The following is a 12,793-nucleotide window of genomic DNA, read 5'->3' on the forward strand; positions in this document are numbered from 1 at the left end:
ATGCAGAATTTGGCAGCGTGAGCAACACCACAGTCATTAAATTTTGACCTTTGTTGTGGTAGGGTTATTGGAGTGGGAAAGGTGAAAAGCTGAGGGCGCAAGAGCAGGTGGATAAGGTGGTTGCGAGATGACTACCTAACCTTTATATATATATATATACTTCACGCAGTCTTCCAGTCTTCTGGTCGTTGTTCTTGGACTGCGTCTGCAAGGCATTTCATTTGTTGATATTCAATATCAGCAGCGATTGTTACACTTAGCGGAAGTAATTCGCCGTTCCACCAGATGCATAAAATTATATTTTGTGGATGCTTGCAGGGCTTTAGAAGGGGAACTGCTGCTCAGTCAATCCTTCCCTTTCATTATGTTATTATAAAGACACCATTTCTTGTCAACGGCAGGATAGGAATTATCCGTGTTGGTTATGACGAGCAAGCAGGGATGCACATACGGTCACTCGCAGATTTTTGTGATTTTGCCTTAAAGCATGCAGTACCCATACATCAGATTTTTGAACCTTCCCCATTGCATGTAAATGTCGCACGATGGCGGAATGATCGTACTTAATCACATTTGCGAGTTCTCGACTACACCGATGTGAATCATTGTGGATTAACACGTTTAAACTATGTTCATCATAACCCGAATGTCTTCCTGAACGTGGAGAGTCACTAATGACAAAACGCTCCTCCTTAAAACGAGAAAACTATTTTCTTGTCGTACTCTGCCTAACGGCATTATTCTCATAAACGGCGCTAATGTTTCTGACTGCCTTCGCGACTGTGATCTCTCCATTGAATTTAAACAGAAGAACAGTCGTAAAAGCTCCGATTTCTCGACTTGGCACTCTGTTTTTCACTGTAAACAGCTCCACTGATTATCTTAAAATGACAAAATGACAATATATAAACACAAAGACTAGAAATAAAAAAAATACAGTCGATAAATACACCCACAGTAATTGGAATACTAACATGCACAACAAAACGGCTACGAACCTATGAATCGGTCTAGTACTCCCTACACGTTTTGTTACGTTCTTATGCGTCGAAGGCTTCATTAACATTTTAACAAGTGAAGAGTTATACAACACCATGTCCTCTTTAAAAGACTTCTTTTAGTTCCGTATTCACGAAGAAATACAAATATCGTCTATTCTTGATAATGCTTGATGAACTAAACATCGACAATAGTGTTACAGATTATAAAACAAAGTGATTTATGAAAGACACGCTGATCTTACACAGGATAAATACAGTATACTACTTCGGACCATAATAAAAAACGGTTCAAATGGCTCTGAGCACTATGGGATTGAACGTCTGAGGTCATCAGCTCCTAGAATTTAAAATTACTTAAACCTAACTAAGCTAAGGACATCACACACATCCTAACCCAAGGCAGGATTCGAACCTGCGACCGTAGCGGTCACGTGGCTCCAGACTGAAGCGCCTAGACGACGCTCGGTCACAGCGGCCGGCTCGGAACACAATATGCGAATACATTTTTTTACAAGCAATAACCAAATGTTGTAACTAATATCTGCGTAAATTGTAATGTTCTTTGAAGCTTGTAATGTCATCTTCCCCCCCCCCCCCCCCCAATTGAAACATGGACCTTGACGTTGGTGGGGAGGCTTGCGTGCCTCAGCGATATAGATGGCCGTATCATAGGTGCAACCACAACGGAGGGGTATCTGTTGAGAGGCTAGACGAACGTGTGGTTCCTGAAGAGGGGCAGCAACCTTTTCAGTAGTTGCAAGGGCAACAGTCTGGATGATTGACTGATCTGGCTTTGCAACATTAACCAAAACGGCCTTGCTGTGCTGGTACTGCGAACGGCTGAAAGCAAGGGGAAACTACGGCCGCAATTTTTCCCGAGGACATGCAGCTTTACTGTATGATTAAATGATGATGGCGTCCTCTTGGGTAAAATATTCCGGAGGTAAAATAGTCCCCCATTCGGATCTCCGGGCGGGGACTACTCAAGAGGATGTCGTTATCAGGAGAAAGAAAACTGGCGTTCTACGGATCGGAGCGTGGAATGTCAGATCCCTTAATCGGGCAGGTAGGTTAGAAGATTTAAAAAGGGAAATGGATAGGTTAAAGTTAGATATAGTGGGAATTAATGAAGTTCGGTGGCAGGAGGAACAAGACTTTTGGTCAGGTGACTACAGGGTTATAAACACAAAATCAAATAGGGGTAATGCAGGAGTAGGTTTAATAATGAATAGGAAAATAGGAATGCGAGTAAGCTACTACAAACAGCATAGTGAACGCATTATTGTGGCAAAAATAGATACGAAGCCCACACCTACTACAGTAGTACAAGTTTATATACCAACTAGCTCTGCAGATGGCGAAGAAATTAAAGAAATGTACGATGAAATAAAAGAAATTATTCAGATAGTGAAGGGAGACGAAAATTTAATAGTAATGGGTGACTGGAATTCGAGTGTAGGAAAAGGGAGAGAAGGAAACGTAGTAGGTGAATATGGATTGGGGCTAAGAAATGAAAGAGGAGGCCGCCTAGTAGAATTTTGCACAGAGCACAACTTAATCATAACTAACACTTGGTTTAAGAATCACGAAAGAAGGTTGTATACATGGAAGAACCCTGGAGATACTAAAAGGTATGAGATAGATTATATAATGGTAAGACAGAGATTTAGGAACCAGGTTTTAAGTTGTAAGACATTTCCAGGCTCAGATGTGGACTCTGACCACAATCTATTGTTTATGACCTGTAGATTAAAACGGAAGAAACTGCAAAAATGTGGGAAATTAAGGAGATGGGACCTGGATCAACTGAAAGAACCAGAGGTTGTACAGAGTTTCAGGGAGAGCATAAGGGAACAATTGACAGGAATAGGGGAAAGAAGTACAGTTGAAGAAGAATGGGTAGCTCTGAGGGATGAAGTAGTGAAGGCAGCAGAGGATAAAGTAGGTGACAAGACGATGGCTGCTAGAAATCCTTGGGTAACAGAAGAAATATTGAAATTAGTTGATTAAAGGAGAAAATATAAAAATGCAGTAAATGAAGCAGGCAAAAAGGAATACAAACGTCTCAAAAATGAGATCGACAAGTGCAAAATGGATAAGCAGAGGCTAGAGGACGAATGTAAGGATGTAGAGGCTTACCTCACTAGGGGTAAGATAGATACTGCTTACAGGAAAATTAAAGAGACCTTTGGAGAAAAGAGAACCACTTGTATTAATATCAAGGGCTCAGATGGAAACCCAGTTCTAAGCAAAGAAGGGAAAACAGAAAGGTGGAAGTAGTATATAGAGGGACTATACAAGGGGGATGTTCTAGAGGACAATATTATGGAAATGGAAGAGGATGTAGATGAAGATGAAATGGGAGATATGATACTGCGTGAAGAATTTGACAGAGCACTGAAAGACCTAAGTCGAAACAAGGCCCCGGGAGTAGACAACATTCCTTTAGAACTACTGACGGCCTTGGGAGAGTCAGCCCTGACGAAACTCTACCATCTGGTGACGAAGATGTAGGAACAGGCGAAATACCCTCAGACTTCAAGAAGAATATAATAATTCCAATCCCAAAGAACGCAGGCGTTGACAGATGTGAAAATTACCGAACTATCAGTTTAATAAGTCACGGCTGCAAAATACTAACGCGAATGCTGTACAGTCGAATGGAAAAACTGGTAGATGTGGACCTCGGGGAGGATCAGTTTGGATTCCGTCGAAATGTTGCAACACGTGAGGCAATACTGACCTTACGACTTACCTTAGAAGAAAGATTAAGAAAAGGCAAACCTACGTTTCTAGCATTTGTAGACTTAGAGAAAGCTTTTGACAATGTTGACTGGAATACTCTCTTTCAAATTCTAAAGGTGGCAGGGGTAAAATACAGGGAGCGAAAGGCTATTTACAATTTGTACAGAAACCAGATGGCAGTTGTAAGAGTCGAGGGACATGAAAGGGAAGCAGTGGTTGGGAAAGGAGTGAGACAGGGTTGTAGCCTTTCCCCGATGTTATTCAATCTGTATATTGAGCAAGCAGTAAAGGAAACAAAAGAAAAATTTGGAGTAGGTATTAAAATTCATGGAGACGAAGTAAAAATTTTGAGGTTCGCCGATGATCTTGTAATTCTGCCAGAAGCGGCGAAGTACCTGGAAGATCAGTTGAAGGCAATGGACAGTGTCTTGAAAGGAGAATATAAGATGAACATCAACTAAAGTAAAACGAGGATAATGGAATGGTGTCAAGTTAAATCGGGTGATGCTGAGGGAATTAGATTAGGAATTGAGACACTTAAAGTAGTAAAGGAGTTTTGCTATTTAGGAAGTAAAGTAACTGATGATGGTCGAAGGAGAGAGGATATAAAATGTAGACTGGAAATGACAAGGAAAGCGTTTCTGAAGAAGAGAAATTTGTTAACATCGAATATAGATTTATGTATCAGGAAGTCGTTTCTGAAATTATTTGTTTGTAGTGTTGCCATGTATGGAAGTGAAACATGGACGATAACTAGTTTGGACAAGAAGAGAATAGAAGCTTTCGAAATGTGGTGCTACAGAAGAATACTGAAGATAAGGTGGATAGGTCACGTAAGTAATGAGGAGGTATTGAATAGGATTGGGGAGAAGAGAAGTTTGTGGCACAACTTGACTAGAAGAAGGGATCGGTTGGTAGGACATGTTTTGAGGCATCAAGGGATCACAAATTTAGCATTGGAGGGCAGCGTGGAGGGTAAAAATCGTAGAGGGAGACCGAGAGATGAGGACACCAAGCAGATTCAGAAGGATGTAGGTTGCAGTAGGTACTGGGAGTTGAAGCAGCTTGCACAGGATAGAGTAGCATGGAGAGCTGCATCAAACCAGTCTCAGGACTGAAGACAACAACAACAACAACAACAACAACGTCATCTTTGAACAATTTGTAACAAAGACATGCATGGTACTTCAGTGTAATGTAGTATACGCAAAGACGCAAAATACTCAGGTTTCTTAAAAGGTTTAACAAAAATATACACATTTTTTCTGTAATTCCACTAAAGTTTCGCAATTTACAGTTAAAAACGCACTATAGCGCACTGTTAACTCCGACAGATACGCGTTTGTCGTGTGCTGATGTCGAAATGAATATTCTTACATATCGACTGAAACCTTGGTGATGTAAGTTCGTAATTTACATGCGCTATTAAGAAGGTAGAAGATGCATAACGTTATTAACTTGTCTATTTAATTTTTACTTTCTGGCTGGGTACTTTCAAAAATAATTCTATATTTTTGCTTGGTAGACACAATAAGTGCTTAAGCAGTGCGTGGCCAAGAAACGACCTTAGCATTCGTAGAGAAATCAGCTATACTCCCGAGCGGGAGAAAACAACTAACGGAAATGAAATAAATAAAATGAAGTTAGATATTGTTCTCGACAATGTATTAATTAACACAGGACTGGTACCGTTGACAATACACGTTGATGGCTAACTACGTTAGACTGGCAGCTCTCTATGGCTGGGTACGAAGGGCTTTAATTAAGATAAAAAGAAGCAGTGTTTTCTCACAAACCCCAGCGAAATCCAGGGCGTGGGGAAGCTGCTGGCAACTGTTTGCCGACGTAAGCAAATGGAATCTTAATGCATACTAACATATTAAACATACTACACAACTGAACAAAGGATATCACTCTCTTACTGATATCCAATAGTTGTGAAGTTGCATCCATCCATATTTGGGATGAGCAAGACAATTCTGTCAAGAAAGAAGTAGATTCGCAAGTCACTTCGGCTCTATAACGGTGAAGTGATATTAAAAAATTGGTTTTATAATCCAAGGTACATCTACTTTAGTAGATATTACAATTTGATGCTGCAGGACAAGAAAGTTGTCGTTCCCAACTCCTTCAGTTTTATTCCACAATTATTTTTCTGAAATTATAATTTTTCTTGACTAATTTTTTGACCCACATATTAACTTATCACCGGGAGAGATTCAAAACGTTTAATTTGTAGAAGAAACCACATTTAACCAAAATATCCGTTTCCACAATATTTTGTGAATATAGTGTACATTTCTTCCCGTAATATTTTTAGAGACAAAATATTGGCAAGACAAAGCCATCGTTAGTGTTAATAAACCAACAAAGAGGTGGATTAGTTTCCCCCAATGTCATCGACTTTTTGAATTTTATTTCTTTGAATGGCCAAGTATTTATTTAGTTTACCATATTAAACACACATACTGAGACACAGTTACTTTGATTTGAGTATGTCTCTTTGAATAATGGAATGTTTACACAGTAAATCTGGAGCTTAGTTTTGATTAAGGGCCTGCACTCCTCCTTAAAAGCCAGACGACGCCCGTACTAATACCAATGTATATTTGCCATTATAAGTTATTTTCAAGCGCCAATGTGTTCGATGTCTCTCAAACTTCTTTCAGTCATAGCACTAGCGAGTCATGTACTTTCGCACGGATCGAGGTCATGAGTCAATGGATTCTGACCGTTTCCTCTAATTCTATTATAGTTTTTATTTGTTATAGTTTCTTACTAGCTGTTCCCTGCCACTCACTGCTGTGGTTCAGTCTCGTTAAATAGAAAAGAAAGAATAGTGGACACACATGTTTCTAATATGTATGTGAATTACTTAGATAAGTCCTAATCTTCTTCTTCCCTGTTTCTGTCCATCTCCTCTTCTGTCCATCTTTATCCATTTCCTCTTCCTTCCCCCTCTCTCTTTCCATAACCTCCTTCCCCTCTATCTCCTCCTACCCTTCACCCTCTTCCTCTCTCTGTCAATTACCTCCTCCTATTTCTTCCTTCAGCTTCTCCTTCCACTGTCTCCGTCTCCTCTTGCCCCCTCTCTCTGTCCACCTCTTCCTTTTAACTTTCTATGTCTATTTCCTCTCACTCCCTGCCATCTCCTGTTGCTCTCTCTCTTTCTCCGACGTTGAGCGTTGTTTACTGTTATTGCAAAGTCTGATTATGTGGTAATATAATATAATTACATGTACATTATACATATTATATTTAATAAAACAGAATCAGAAATAACCGTAAACAAGGCTGAGCGTTATAGAGAGGGGATATATATATATATATATATATATATATATATATATATATATATATATATATATATATATATTTCGAACACAACCTACGACCAGCTTAGAGACAGAAGCGATGACTCTTTCTGCAGGACCAGACCATCATTTTGTAGGACAATGCTCAAGCACGTACAGTGCGAGGTGTTAGTGATTTGTTTGACTAATGGGGCTGCTAAGAGCTATACCACCTTCTGCACTTCCCTGTCTTAGCCCCTCGTTAGTTCAACTCGATTTCTAAACTGAAGGAGAGATTTCACGCCATTGGCTTCAGAACTGCTAGAAATTCGTGGAGCAATAGACCGCGCAGCTCGAAGTGTCAACACAACTGGCATTGCTAAGAGTATCCTACGATTTCTACATCGCTAGCAACGGGCTATACACAATGCTGGTGTATATATATAGTAAATCAACCAAGTACCTTTTGAGATTTTTGGTAGTAATGTTTCCCCTTTATAAATTACATGTATTAATATATATTGTATATATTAAAAATATTCACCCTGTCGCACTGCGCAATGTCTGTTCCAAGCCCTGGGTCTCACATGCAAGTGATTAAGAAAGAGCAGGGGGAGGAGTAACAACCCTTAAAAAACCAGGGCTCACCTGCTCCAGGTGATAGCTCCCTGTGAGGTCTCTGTCCTAGCCTTACATCGTACACTTCAACGATAGTCAGCCGGCCGCTGTGGCCGCTTCAGTCCCGAACCGCGGTGCTGCTATGGTCGCAGGTTCGAATCCTGCGTGGACCATGGATGTGTGTGATGTCCTTAGTTAGGTTTAAGTAATTCTCAGTCTAGGGGACTGATGGCCTCAGATGTTAAGACCCATGTACTTAGAGCCATTTGAACCTTTTTTTTATCAACGGTAGTGAAGGCAGAAAGAATGGATCTAGAAACGGTGAAACTACCGAAAGGAGCAACACATGGAAAATAATCTGCAAAGAATCTGACTTGCAGTAAGAGGCAAAATGGTTAACGTTTATTCACCAGTGGCTCGGCTGGAAACATACGTCTGAGAGCTGGTAAGTCGTTGCCCTAACTCAACAGGCTATCAACAGCGGGAGTGCTCCTTGTAAGAGATTTTACCCCAGGGTGCACCCAGTCTCCCGTTTTCAACGAAATGAAAATTAGGCATTCGGATTCTGGCGGCCTACGACATTGCAGAAAATGAGTAGAAGAATTCTGAAATCTGTATTAAACCACCAACCCATGAAATCAAACACGGAAACATAAATTACCTAGACACATTTAAGGTAAATTTAACTCTTGAAACAGGAAAACTTTAATAAACTTTCTAAAGGAGGAAGATATATTGATAAAACACTACAAGAAACCACATTTACTTATGAACATCCTTTTGTTTCAGGAAGATTCAGGATATTAGAGAAAAAACCCGGAGGAACAATTGTTGAAAACGTACCCTAATTTGGAACAGGTTTCATGGTAAACACACAAATAAAAAAAATAACAGAATCGAATGGATTAGAGTAAATGACCTTCCATACGAACATTCAAGCCATCAAAGAAAACTTAAAGTATTTTAAAAACACATGCATGAATAAATGAGAAAAACAGAAAACAGAGAGAGCAATCAGGAAATTTTTTACAATCTGTGTCAAACACATCCCGCAGAAGAACACAGATTTACTAGTGGGAGACTTTAATGCAAAAATTGCCAAAGAACTTCGGCACAGATCAGTAGTAGGAAAATTCCCCGCACACAAGAGAACTAACCAAAGTAAAAAGGCTTTTAATTCTACGAAGGCACCATAACGCAGCATTAAAATCGACATTCCTTAAAAACACTTTCTAGAAAGGAAACTACATGGGTATCACCATATCAGATTTGAACTCAAATGAGAATCAGTGGATGGAAGATGGCGGTCCTTTGCGGAAACTCTAAAAATGGTTCAAGTGGCTCTAAGCACTATGGTACTTAACATCTGAGGTCATCAGTCCCCTAGACTTAGAACGGTTTAAACCTAACTAACCTAACGACATCACACACGTCCATGCCCGAGGCAGAATTCGAACCTGCGACCGTCCGGAAACTCTATTGACACTATTGAGAAAGTTTAGATAATCGGCATTTGCAGATGACTGCAGAACGATTCTACTGCCACCGAAGAAAATTTCTCGTAAGGACCGCGATGCCGCTATAAGAGAAAATAAGTCTCGTACGGAGGCATATAAAAAGTCGTTTTTCCCTCGCTGCATTTGTGAGTGGAACAGCAAAATGTATGAATAGCATTGGTACAAAGTGCCCTTTGCCATGCAACGTGTTGTGACTTGCGCATTTTGTACTTGCAGAAGAACACTTCCAGCGACTTCTGGAAACCGTGCCAAAACGTGTCAATGTAATCAACGGCGAGAGCCTATGTGCTACGAAATACTATATAGACGTCTATCATTTAATTGCTCTCGATATTACGATATCTTATTTTTATGATTCATTGTTGCATCCCACAAAGTGAGAAATTATAATAGTTCCTCTAATACACTATTGTCCATTAAAATTGCTACACCACGAAGATGACGTGCTACAGACGCGAAATTTAACCGACAGGAAGAAGATGCTGTGATATGCAAATGATTAGCTTCTCAGAGCATTCACACAAGGCTGGCGCCGGTGGCGACACCTACAACGTGGAGACATGAGGAAAGTTTCCAACCGATTTCTCATACACAAACAGCAGTTGACCGGCGTTGCCTGGTGAACCGTTGTTGTGATGCCTCGTGTAAGGAGTAGAAATAAATACCATCACCACTTTGATAATGGTCGGATTGTAGCCTATCGCGATTGCGATTTATCGTATCGCGACATTGCTGCTCGCGTTGGTCGAGATCCAATGGCTGTTAGCTGAATATAAAATCAATGGGTTCAGGAGGGTAATACGGAACGCCGTGTTGGGTCCCAACGGCCTGGTATCACTAGCAGTCGAGATGACAGGCATCTTATCCGCATGGCTGTAACGGATCGTGCAGCCACTTGTCGATCCCTGTGTCAGCAGATGGGGACGTTAGCAAGACAACAACCATCTTCACGAACAGTTGGACGATGTTGGCAGCAGCATGGACTATTAGCTCGGAGACCATGGCTGCGGTTACTCTTGACGCTGCATCAGAGACAGGAGCGCCTGCGATGGTGTACTCAACGACGAACCTGGGTGCACCAATGGCAAAACGTCATTTTTTCGGATGAATCCAGGTTCTGTTTACAGCATCATGATGGTAGCATCCTTGTTGGTGATACCGCGGTGAACGCACATTGGAAGCGTGTATTCGTCATCGCCATACTGGCGTATCACCCGGCGTGATGGTATGGGTTGCCATTGGTTACACGTCTCGGTCACCCCTTGTTCGCATTGACGGCACTTTGAGCAGTGGACATTAAATTTCAGACGTGTTACGACCAGTGGCTCTACCCTTCATTCGATCCCTGCGAAACCCTACATTTCAGCAGGACAATGCACGGTCGCAGTTGCAGGTCCTGTACGAGGTTATCTGGATACAGAAAATGTTCGACTGCTTCTCTGGCCAGGACATTCTCCAGATCTCTCACCAACTGAAAACGTCTGGTCAGTGGTGGCCGAGCAACTGGTTCGTCACAATACGTCAGTCATTACTCTTGATGAATTGTGATATCGTGTTGAAGCTGCATGGGCAACTGTACCTGTAAACGCCATCCAGGATCTGTCTGACTCAATTTCCAAGCGTATCAAGGCCGTTATTACGGCCAGAGGTGGTTGTTCTGAGTACTGATTTCTCAGGGTCTATGTACTAAAATTGCGTGAAAATGTAATCGCATGTCATTTCAAGTATAATATATTTGTCCAATGAATACCCGTTTATCATCTGAATTTCTTCTTGGTGTAGCAATTTTAATGGCAGTAGTGTATTTATGCCACTATTTTTCAGTTTAGAAGAAATAATTCTTGGTTCTGACGCATATCTTTAATTTTTATTTTTTTTCTTCTTAGTTGGTTCTAAAGTATTCTCAACATTTGTATTCTGTGATATAGAGATCTTTCACAATCAGTTTTCTAATTGGATTCTTTCTTCTATTCTCTAGCGTCTTTGATTAAAGGACCTCGATTCCGGGCTCGAAACCTGCCACTGCTTAAATTTTGATTAATAGTCATCAATGGCGGCCGACGACTTTCAGAATGAGTAGTCACCACCATTCTGCTGATGGCCTGGTGTAAGAGTGCGGAGGAGCGGACGGAGGTTCTGGGCACTCTGTTGTCGTTGAGGTGGGGAACTGCCCCTAAAGGCGAAGGAGTCAGCAATGACCAACGGCTTCAGGATGCGGAAGGTAATGGAAACCATGGGTTTAAAGACACGTAACGTGTATCAGCAGGGCATGTGGCCTGTAATTGAAAAAAATGTTATGATAATCTCTCCAATGGCAAAAGACTCCGGACTGGTCTCCTATTCGGATCTCCTGGAGGGGGCTGCCAGGGGGGAGGTGACCGTGAGAAAAAGACTGAATGGCCAACGAAAAGATAATGTTCTGCGAATCGGGGCGTGAAATGTTAGAAGCTTGAACGTGGTAGGGAAGTAAGAAAATCTGAAAAGGAAAATGAAAAGGCTTTGTCTAGATATAGCAGGGGCCACTGAAGTGAGATGGAAAGAAGACACGGATTTCTGCTCAGTAAGTATAGTGTAATATCAACAGCAACAGAAAATTATACAACGGGAAGAAAGGGCAGAGATTGTGTTACTATGAATAGTTCAGTGTTAGGGTTTTTCTTATCAGAGTCGATTTAGATCCAATATTGGAATCACAAAAGAACTTTGGAAGACTTAAGATAGATTAAGACAGAAGGGAGAGATAACATTCCATCATAATTTACAAATTTAACTAAACGCAATTAAACGACTTCTCACGTTGGTGTGTAGAATGCGTAAGTCTGGCGACATACCATCCGAATTTCGGAAAAATATCATTCATGCAATTCCTATGATTGCAAGAGCTGACAAGTGCGGGAACTAACGCACAATCAAATGGTTCAAATAGCTCTGAGCACTATGGGACTTAACATCTATGATCATCAGTCCCCTAGAACTTAGAGCTACTTAAACCTAACTAAACTAAGGACAGCACACAACACTCAGCCATCACGCACAATCAGCTTATGAGATAATGCATCAAAGTTCCTGATAACAATCATGTACGGAAGAATGGAAAAAAGAATTGGGGTCGAGTAAGATAATGATTAGTGTGGTTATAGGAAAAGTAAAGGCATCAAGGGGGCAATTCATACGTTGCCGTTGATAATGGAAGCAAGGCTAAGGAAAAACAATTCACGTTCATTGGATCTGTCAATCTGGAAAATGGTTTTGACAATGTAAAATGTGCAAGACGCTCAAAATTCTGAGAAAAATACTGATAAGCTATAGGGAGAGACGGGTAATATCTAAAATGTAAACGGGTGAAGAGAGAATAATAAGAGTGGATGACCAAGATCGAAATCCTTGGATTAAAAGTGGTGTAAGACATGGATGAAGTCTCTCACCCCTTTGTTCAATGTTTATATCGAAGAAGCAACAATTGAAACAAAAGGAAGGGTCTGGAGAGTAATTAAAATTCGAGGTGAAAGGATATCAGTGACAAGATTCGCTGATAAAGTTGCTACCCTCAGTGAAAGTGAAGAAGAATTGCAGAACGTATTGAATGGAATGAACAATCTAATGATTACAGGATTGAGAG

The sequence above is a fragment of the Schistocerca gregaria genome, chromosome 7 (genome assembly GCF_023897955.1).
Source record: "Schistocerca gregaria isolate iqSchGreg1 chromosome 7, iqSchGreg1.2, whole genome shotgun sequence".
Taxonomy (NCBI): domain Eukaryota; kingdom Metazoa; phylum Arthropoda; class Insecta; order Orthoptera; family Acrididae; genus Schistocerca; species Schistocerca gregaria.